Source organism: Nothobranchius furzeri, chromosome 4, assembly GCF_043380555.1.
Source record: "Nothobranchius furzeri strain GRZ-AD chromosome 4, NfurGRZ-RIMD1, whole genome shotgun sequence".
Classification (NCBI taxonomy): Eukaryota; Metazoa; Chordata; class Actinopteri; order Cyprinodontiformes; family Nothobranchiidae; genus Nothobranchius; species Nothobranchius furzeri.
In genome coordinates, this window is record NC_091744.1 from 12196885 (window position 1) to 12207776 (window position 10892).

The 10892-nt window shown below is 44.0% G+C and overlaps 1 pseudogene; it reads left to right on the forward strand.

Annotated features, from left to right (window-relative positions):
- Window positions 1–6181: 6181 nt before the first annotated feature.
- On the forward strand, window positions 6182–9800 carry LOC129161920 (protein NLRC3-like; annotated as a pseudogene).
- Window positions 9801–10892: the final 1092 nt, after the last annotated feature.

Below are 10892 nucleotides of genomic sequence, written 5' to 3' on the forward strand. Positions count from 1 at the left end.
TGTGATAAAGTGTCCAAGATATTTTATCTGTTCACAGACTGCAAGACTGTTGCTGGACAACTTAAACACAGGAAAATTAAGCCTTTTATCCTGGGTGGTTCTGTAGGTTAGAACAACACTTTTGCTCGAGTTATATTTTAAATCATATTCCATTCCATACCCAGTACTAACATCTAGGAGCTGCTGCTGCTGATTTGTTCAATTTAGTGATGAATCACTCATGTAGACACTGAGGGTGGTTTCCCAGGAGCACTACTCAGCCTAAAACAGCTCTGTACAGCGTGGTTTGAGTCAGCTCATCTGAAAGCAGTTTTGTTCCCACGCCAGCTCCATGAAGCCCCTAGCCAATCAGCGGCCAGAATCACGATACCGGCCCAACTCAGCCTTGCCAGGTACCTCAATGGAGCAGGGACTAAAAATAGGGGAGAAAATACCAAAGCGTGCCCTTGGAAACCGTGGTCGGGCTGAACTGCATCGGTCCGAGTTGCCCTGAGTAGTGTTCCTGGAAAAGCACCTTAACCCCGGCTTTCCACAGGAGCCGTCAGCAGCACGTTACTGCAGCAGCACGTCATAGCTGCTGATAGGAGCCGCTGTGGTCAACAGAACCTTTTCCACTGGAGCCGTCAGCAGCCGTCAGCAATGCGAGTCAGCCACGTCTCAGGAGCAGCATGTCGCAGCCTTTACGCGCCGGTTCTATTTTCTACGTGCGACGCCTCTGAAACGGGTCAAGTTCAACATTTTGGGGAAGGAAAGACAGGAAATCGGACGCGGAAATGGAGCGAAGCCCCCGAGATTTTCAGAATAAAGAAACGTACTGCCTTCCGGTTGCTTTACTTTTAAAAATAGTTACTAACTGTGCGGCCCCGTGAGAAGTTATCACCTAGTTAGCGGTCTCCTTTGTTTTTCAGGTCCGTATTGGCAATTATAAAACGGACAGAACATAAAACACAAACCTTTTGGAGCCATGTTGTAGTTTTCTCCTGCTTGTTGTTGTGTTTACTGACGAAGTCACTCGTGTGACTTCGCGCTCTGTCGGTGACAGCTGCTCCCCTGCTGCTTAGCGTCTCGTGGGAAGGGCCAGGCAGCAGTTTACGTGAGCAAGACGTGCTGCTGCAGTAACGTGCTGCTGATGGCTCCTGTGGAAACCCGGGGGTTAGGCTGCAGAACCAGGCATATCAGCTTTACTAACTCCAACAGACCTGACCGGCAATCTGAAGTTGCAAGTGTGGTATTCTGGCCACAGAGTGTTGAGGGTCTGAGTGACATTTCATTCACCATGTAAAGGGTCATTTTGGCACATGCTGGCTCAAGAAAATGAGTTCAAAATACGAAAAAGTTGTAAAGTATCACTTTAAGTTATCTTGGTGTCATGGTCTGGGGTGAGTCCTCCTCTCTCTGCTAAACCTTCTCTGAGCTTCTCCTGCAGGTGGGCGTGTCAAGGAGTGGACCAGCTGCAGCCCATCTGCTCATCAGTTGGCCAGGGACAAATAAGCTGCTGGGAGACATCTTTATTCGCTGGATGATTAACTCAACTTTGGTATCTACGACTCCCGAGCCTGATTACTGAGTAATCCGAGTAGCTATCGTCCAAGTCGTACTTCTAGCCAGATTGCTGGTTCCTGTGTGTTTTTCCAAGCTTGCCTGATTTTTGTAAGCTGCCTCTTCTCCAGATTTCCACCACCACCTTTCACACCGTCCTGCAACCTACCGGACCAGTCCCGCTGTCTCCCAGCCGCTCCCTGGCTGTCCGCTCCATATTGACCTTACCTTACCGGATCCTGCTCCCTATTCCGTGCTCAGCTCCTCCAGTCCTCCAGCAACCTGGAAACCCAGTCTCCTGTGATCCAGCAAGCGTGTATTCTTAAATGTACTGAAAATGTCAAAAAGAGCTGGTGAGATTGCTTAAAGGGGTTTTGTGCAAAAATCTTCATTTTCCTGTTTTGTATAGACCACAAAATTGTTCTAACTTTAAAAATATATTCGTAACACGTCCCCTTTAACATGTGCTTTTGTAGCAGGAAGCCCTTTACAGTTCTCCAATCAGCCCCAAGACAAAATGCACATTGCCGTACATGAAGCATTAAAAAGGCAAAGCGAGGTATAATTTATACATTTATTCTAATCACAACTGTACAGGAATGTATCGTCACAGCAGAAACGCAACCTAAACCTGACCGTGGAACAACAGCCGTCACAACACATCCAGAACTCCAACAGAAATGTACAGGCTCAGATCATTTCAACTCAACATTTAGATTCCTCTTGATTATCATCATAGTTGTTATTATTCACATAGAACTATCTGTCTTTCAAATAGATCTTTGTTTTAAAGAGCATAAAAACACAAGTGGACTTTTCACTAGGATGAAAACTGGTGGCTGATCCACCGCCTTGGCTTATATGAAGGGAAAACACTGAAAACTGGGGGTGTTGGGAGGAGTGAAGCCAACTTATTACAGCTTACCAGATTTTTTTGTTATTTTATGTATTTATATTAGCTCATACAAGGCTTTGCAGTAGTTACAGAAGGTTGCAGACATTTGGGGGTTAACTTTTAGGGTTAAATCACTTGGACATCACTGACACAAAGGGGCGTTGTCAAAGAAATCATGAAGCTGTTAAACAAAAGGAATAGATAAATACGAAGGCACTGAGATTTGCAGAATAAACACCAAATTTAGAAATAATTGTGATAAAAGAGGAAGACGAGAAGGAGGTTAAGTTATTAAAGGCAATTTTACTAACCAAACACTAGAGGGCGCTTTAGGAGCGCCTGTTTTAAACCTACCGTAAATCTTCTAATACAGGCCCGGGCCTGTATTTGACTCAAGCTCATCAAGCTCCAGGCCTTTATTGGAAGGAGGGCCAGTATTAGAGGCAGGCCTCAATTTCTATTTGAGTAAAATGAACTAATGGTTCGCTGGAGTTTTTGACAATTAAAATTGCGCCCACATTTTCAAAGTTAAACACATTTCTTTTAACAACAGTAGTTTCTGCTTCAGCCCTCTCCCCTCCCCCTGCGCAGTGGCCGCAAACTCACTGATGCGCCTGCAGCCTCTCGGAGTTCCTGCTGCTCTAAACATTAAAATAATTATTTCATTTTCTGTTCCTCACATCTGATTACCTTCAATGGCGTCTGTTTGTTGCAACCACCAGGTACAAAAAATAACTTGTTTTTATTTGACTATTTTTCTGTCCTGTATCTGTTTATTATCTTCCTGCATCTCCTCTCAATCCTAAAGAAAAACTGCTACCTGGGTTCATATATATTCACCTTATGAGTTACCTTTGAACTGCAGCACTAAAAGATCTACCGACCGCAAAAACAGCGGAGTGCTCGCCGGCCACATCAGTGAGGTGCGTCACCGAGGACAAAACAGGTGATTCGCCCTGATCCACAGCAGCGAAACGCATCAGGCACAAATAAAAGCATAAAAGACAGAAAACATAAAAGGAAATGAGCCGACATGAACGATTGCGTGTTAAATTAGTTTTTGAGGTGGCGACACCTAATTTGATAATGTTACTGTGGCCGTGCTCAGGACGCAGATGTATGGAGCGTGTCAACAATCAGAGCTTTGCATGCACAAGCTGGTTAAGGTTAGGATGGGGGTGAGGGGAAGGTTAAATTGCAAGAGGGTAAACGTCACAATTTGGTTAAATTACCGTTTTACGGCGGGTGTCAGTACCGACGCTCTGGCACAGCGCGTTGTCTCCAGACGTGCAGGAGCTCCTCACCTTCTGACAGCAGGCTGCTGTCTTTTCCGAGGACTGCATCTTGCCGGTCATTATCACATGACAGCGACTAGTTGATGACGGGCATAAAAAGTCACTATAGAGCGGTGAAGTCGACTAGTGACTAGTTCATACAACCCCTATTGCTCCCCAGAGTGTTCTGCAGCATAATCAGCACGTTCTCTTTGAACTTGATATCAAATTTTCGCCTCCTCTTTGTCTCCGCACCTGCCATGGTTAAAGTTACCCTCGCGGTCTATCACTGGCAAATCAAAAGTGAGACGGATGACACAACCGCCCCCCGTACTTGCTTATTACTACATTCCACCTGGCCACAATAAAAAAAACCGGGCCATTATTCACCTCCGCCAACTCCGACACCGGCCAAACTGTGATACCTGGCAGTTAATTAAATACAGGCTATCATTAGAGGATTTACGGTATGTGTGAATGTTGATTGGATGGGCTATATAAAGCCTTGAAATGTAAAGAAATATATTTTTGAAATCACTGTTGTGCGCCTCATGTGTGCTTTTTGTCAGTGTTGGTCTCTTATTATCATCAAGCATAAAACCTTCATGTGTAGAGATGAACACCGGCGATCTGATTTATGTGCAAGTGTCTTAAGAATTCATAGCTGGTCTGATCCTTAGCGTAACTACGTACTGTACGAGCAGGAGGACACTGACATGAGCAAAAAGCAGGGACTACGCACACGCTCGAAACAACAACACCAACAATAACAGCAAGAGCACCAACAACAACGTGAGAAGAGACGACATGCGGGTCAGGAAGTCCAGCGAACCACTGGCCTCCACTCGTACAGAGGAGAAACGAAGGCTACGACGAATCTGGAAAAATGAATCCTTTTGATATTTTAGAGGAGAGACGGACGCAAAGAGAGCGGTCTGTGTTTCAGTGTGCTTTTAAAAATCCTCATCAGAGCGTGACGTGTTTGTTCATCTCTCCGTCTACTTGCCTTTGAGACAATTAGTGTGCTTAGTTTCTTCGTAAGACTGCACCCGAAAGTTTGTCTAAGCCAGCCTTTTTTGTGTTGAGATGAATTATTGTGCTTCTCGGTCCACGCAGCAGTCTGAGGCTGGGTGGAGGTAACGCGCTGGGCTGCAGAGGTCAGAGGTTGTGTGGGAGCAGCTTCCTCGCATCAGGAGAAGGAGCCAGAGCTACTGCACCAGATAAAGAGGACTCCCTCTTCAAGGCTACTCAGGAAGCACTTAACATGGGAGGGCCAGACGCTCAAACACGAGCTCCCCAAAGCGCCAGCATTTAGTCTTGGGAGCGCCGTCTTCTCACACACCTACATGTCATGAGGGATGGGTCAGGGGGAGGGGGGCTGGAGATCAGTCGAGCATTGCATCCAGTTGGTCTGCCAAGTCGTCAAACATGCTGCCGATGTCATCCAGGATAGATACGGTTCCTTTTTGGTTGGAAAATTTTGAAAAAGAAAAATGGAATAATTAGCTTTTACTGAGGCTTCGATAAATATGCTGACAGAATCAATGAGTCAAGTGTGCAGGTGAGTTCCTCCACTGATGGAAAGCAGCTTTAAGATTCAGTTTATGGGTGACATTCACTATTTTACACACACACACACACACACACACACACACACACACACACACACACACACACACACACACACACACACACACACACACACACACACACACACACACACACACACACACACACACACACACACACACACACACACACTGACAAACTCAGAAACATACAATAAAGTCGACTAATTGTAAAGATCAACAAAAAGTAATGATAAATCCCAAAATAATCATATAAATCATGATTTTTTAAATTGTTTATACTTAAAAAACTCATGTTTTACAATTGTTTTCATTTTATAGGAGAATGACGTTTTACAAAGACCAGTAAAGTACATGAGAAATCATGTTTTTATTAGGTGTCATGGCTGCCATGGAGCTTCATAAAGAAAGTAAAAATAGATTAGACTATCTGGACAATGACTGTTCTCTTCATTTGAGTTTTTTAGTTTTAGGTAATGGTAAAGGGGGAAACCTGGAAGTAAAGATGATTTACTATGGCTTTTGAATGACCAAAAAATGTCATGGATTTTATCAATATGTTTATCAATAACCCATTTCCTATAGTGAAGAGAGAAGGAGACAATGAGCAGACACGTCAAACAGTTATAACTGTGGCAAAATGCCCCAAACAACAGGTCACAGAGTTTATTTATACCAAGAGATAAAAGAGAGAGAGAGAGAGAGAGAGAGTGTGTGTGTGTGTGTGTGTGTGTGTGTGTGTGTGTGTGTGTGTGTGTGTGTGTGTGTGTGTGTGTGTGTGTGTCATGCAAAGAGACATAGAACAATACATTTACATTCAGTTGATTGAGTCCATGATCAAGAATTAATTAACATAAAGTTTCCCATAACACTTCCTCAAAAGAATGAAGCAGGACCAGCTGGCTGACCATCTGCAAACAGGTACAAAGATTAATCAAACAAGTTATTTGCAGAAGTATCAAGTTTCCCGTGTACTTACATAAAATACACCCTGACATACTTTATGTTGTGTTGCATTTAGTCAACGTAAACTTAAATCTGGCCTGAAGAAGAGGTTCCAGTGTGTGTTTGAGGGGATTGCTAAAGCAGGAAACCCAACACATCTGAATGAGATCTACACTGAGCTCTACATCACAGAGGGAGGGACTGGAGAGGTCAACAATGAACATGAGATCAGAGAGATTGAAGTGGCGTCCAGGAAACTAAAAAAACTAGAAACGACAATCAGACGAGACCTCTTCAAACTCCCACCTGGGAGAGACGAACTTGTTAGAACAGTGATCTCAAAGGGAGTGGCTAGTATTGGCAAAACGGTCTTAACTCAGAAGTTCACTCTGGACCGGGCTGAAGACAACGCCTACCAGAACATCCACTTCATGTTTCCGTTCTCCTTCAGAGAACTGAAAGTGCTAAAAGAAAAGAAGTTTAGTTTGGTGGAACTTGTTCATCACTTCTTCACTGAAACCAAAAATAACAGGAGCTTTGAAGAGTTCCAGGTCGTGTTCATCTCAGATGGTCTGGATGAGTGTCGACTTCCTCTGGACTTCCACCACAGTAAGATCCTGACTGATGTCACAGAGTCCTCCTCATTGGAAGTTCTACTGACAGACCTCATCAGGGGGAACCTGCTTCCTTCTGCTCGCCTCTGGATAACCACAAGACCCGCAGCAGCCAATCAGATCCCCTCTGAGTGTGTTGGCATTGTAACAGAGGTCAGAGGGTTCACTGACCCACAGAAGGAGGAGTACTTCAGGAAGAGATTCAGAGATGCGGAGCAGGCCATCAGGATTATCCTCCACATCAAAGACATCACGAAGCCTTCACATCATGTGTCACATCCCAGTCTTCTGCTGGATCACTGCTACAGTTCTGGAGGAGGTGTTTAAAAACAAAGATGGGGGAAAGCTGCCCAAGACCCTGACTCAGATGTACATTCACTTCCTGGTTGTTCAGGCCAAAGTGAAGGTCAAGTATGATGGAGGAGCTGAGGCAGATCCACACTGGAGTCCAGAGAGCAGGAAGATGATTGAGTCTCTGGGAAAACTGGCTTTTGATCAGCTGCAGAAAGGAAACCCGATCTTCTATGAATCAGACCTGACAGAGTGTGGCATCGATATCAGAGCAGCCTCAGTGTACTCAGGAGTGTTCACACAGATCTTTGTAGAAGAGACAGGACTGTACCAGGTAAAGGTCTTCTGCTTCATCCACCTGAGTGTTCAGGAGTTTCTGGCTGCTCTGCATGTCGATATGACCTTCATCAGCTCTGATGTCAATCTAATGGAAGACAAACAGCAACATTCTCTGTGGTCTAAACTTTTCAGCGGTCCAAATCTAAATGATCTCTATCAGAGTGCTGTGAACAAGGCCTTTGAGAGTCCAAATGGACACCTGGACGCTTTCTCCTTGGTCTGTCCCGGCCGGCCAATCAGACTCTCCTAAAAGACCTGCTGGGGAAGACAGGAAGCAGATCCAATCAGGAAACAGTTGATCACATCAACAAGAAGCTCAATGAGAGTCTGTCTGCGGAGACAAGCATCAACCTGCTCTACTGTCTGAATGAACTGAATCATCTTTGTCTGGTGGAGGAGATCCAACAGTCTCTGAGTTCAGGACGTCTCTCTACAGACACTGTCTCCTGCTCAGTGGTCAGCACTGGTCTTTATCCTACTGTCTTCAGAAAAAGATCTGGAGGTGTTTGACCTGAAGAAATGGTTGTGTCAGTTTTAGTGGGAGGACATAATTGAATCAGTTAATAAAAGTATAAAAACAATAATCTCAGATAAAAAAACACAAATCTTCAGTCAAATCCAACTTATAAATGTATAACTAGATGTAATTTTTACCTGTAGAAGGTGGAGGGGCAACTGGGAGATTTGGAACTTTTAAAATCTTTATTTTCACCTCTTACATCCAAACTTTAAATGTTACTATTTTACATGTCAGACAATTGTTTGTATAAAACGCAAATAAACAGTTCACCACAATTGAATGTATCTAAGACTAATTGTTAAATCTGTGAAGATGGGGACATAAACACAGACATTTTTCCCTTATTTGTCAGATTTATTTGATTTGATGCTTTATAGATGTTACATTTCTAGTTATTAAGAATATTTAATGCTACAGTCGAAAGATGACAAGATTTTTAGGACAATAACATTTGATTTTTAACAATAAGATAAAAAATTAAATAACTTCATGAAGTTTTGCTTTTGCAGGTTGATTGAATAATTAGAAACGGACTGAGGGAAGTTATTCACTAGGTTATTAGAGATAGAAGTGTCATGTTCTGTGTCCCTTTGTTCCCCAGCTCCTCCAGTTCCCACTCCAGGTTCTCCTTTTGTGTTCTCTTAGCGCCCTCAAGTGTCCTTTGTCTGCATCTCTGTTGTGTGTCTTAAGTTGTAGCCACAGCCTCTTGTATGTGTATGAATTTGTGAGTGTCAGTATGTGTATGTGTTTGTGTGAGTCCTTCCCTTAGTCTTTAGGTTTAGTTTTGTGTTTTATATAGTGTTAGGTTTATCTGCCCTCCTCTGGTTCTCTTCCCCATCCAGATAATTGTTGTCACCTGCCTTCCTCCAGCCTCACTCCATACACCTGCTTCCTGTTTCCCTAATTGCTCCTCCCTGTCTAAATAAGCCCTCCTTGTCTCATTGTTCTTGTCGGTCCATTGTTGTTTTATGTCAGCGTTGTTTGTTGTCTCTCCCTCCTGGTCTCTGGTTCTCTGCTCATGAAGTGAGCTTTTGGATTTTTCCCTGCTTCATTTTGTTATTGGGTTTTTTTGCCTCCTGCCCCTTTTGGATTTTTATTTTGTCATCCTAAATAAAGGATTCTTCTTTATTTAACATTCCTGCCTCGTGTCATCCTGGGTCTGCATCTTGGGTCCTAACCTCCTGCTCCTAAACGTGACAAGAAGTGTAGAAGAATTTCAAAGAATCATGAAGCGTTGTTATTAAGTAGCCTAATAACTCTAGGTTTGTGTTTTGAGTAGCTAAAAGTAACTCAGTGAAAATACATTTCAAGACCCTATATTGGTTTGAACTGAAGTCATAATTCAGATTCAATAAATAGGTAAATGTAATAATTTGTACAGACAGCAGACAAAGCTGTAGTGCTTGGTGTGGCGTGCTGATGTTAAAACAGTTCCTTTGGCTCTATTTTCTAATCGCTATGCTAATAATAATCTCACCTTGGGCCTAATGTCACTGAGGGCACAGGAAATGCACCTAATTATTTATCTGTAAGTAGCTGTATATATTTCATCATTTCAGGTGTATATTTCACACACGATAAACCGAAACACAAGACTGTTGTGTTATTCCCGTGCTCACACGACTGCTGTTAGTACTGCTGAACTCTTATTGATGCAAAAGTGAAATCAAATACAGCAGTTCTGAAGTTTCATAAACATTGCCACCACCATAAATGTGAGTGAAATATAGGAAAATCATAGTGACTCACTGACTGTTAAAGTGATGAAGGAAAGCAGCTGTTGGAAAGCATCAGGAGGGAACTTCTGTACAGGCTGATTCCCATCAGGTCATGAGGAACAGATGCCTTAGGAACCCAACCACCCACCCACCCCCACCCCCACCCCACCCCCGCCCCCACCCCCCAAGTTTCACACAGTGCCGTAACCCGTTACTCTCCACCTTCCTAAAACAGCTTATTACTCATTTCCCAAGGATTTAATCCAACTAAATAATTCATAAAGTGTTTTTATCCTGTTGCTAAAGACACCTGTAACTAGTGAATTTCCCCACGGTGTTAAAAATGTGTCAACAGATAGGGAGGTCTGAGGTCCCCCTGCTTACACATGATCACATAAACTGATCATTTGGAGCAGTTTGAACCTGCAGTCCCTGAGAGCGACTCATATACCAGGAATTCTGAATTACGGAGCAGATCTGCTATCCAGAGGCAATCCAATCTACGCAGATTGGAGGCTTCATCCTTAAGTGGTGAATCAGGTCTGGATGAGGTTCGGTCAGGCAGTCGTGGATGTGTTTGCATCAACAGAGAATTCTCAGTGCCCACTTAAATTCTCCCTGCAGGATCGTGGCGCCCCACGGGGGGTGGGGGGTGGGGGGGTGGGGGGGGGGGGACGCTCTTGCGCACAAGTGGCCAAGGTCTCTCCTTCATGCGTTCCCTCCAGAGGCCCCCATACCCCCCACTTTACCCAGGGTGAGGGAGCAGGGCCTGTCCATGATCCTAATAGCACCACGGTGGCCGGGGAAACATTGGTTGGTGAAGATCTCCCAACTCCTGTGAGGTTCCCCATGGCAACTGCTGCTCCTCAGGGACCTGTTGTCCCAGGCTCATGGGGAGATACACATCCCACTAACTTGGGTTGAGGCTGATGTTGGCTGAGCCGGCCATTTTGATGGAACATTTGTGGGGATGCATGCTGCTGTTTGAGTCACATTACTAACTAACTAACTAACTAACTAACTAACTAACTAACTAACTAACTAACTAACTAACTAACTAACTAACTAACTAACTAACTAACTGAGATACTAGCTAACTACATCTTGGGTTGAGGCTGATATTGTCTGAGTCAGTCATTTTGATGACATTTGTGGGGGTGCACTCAGC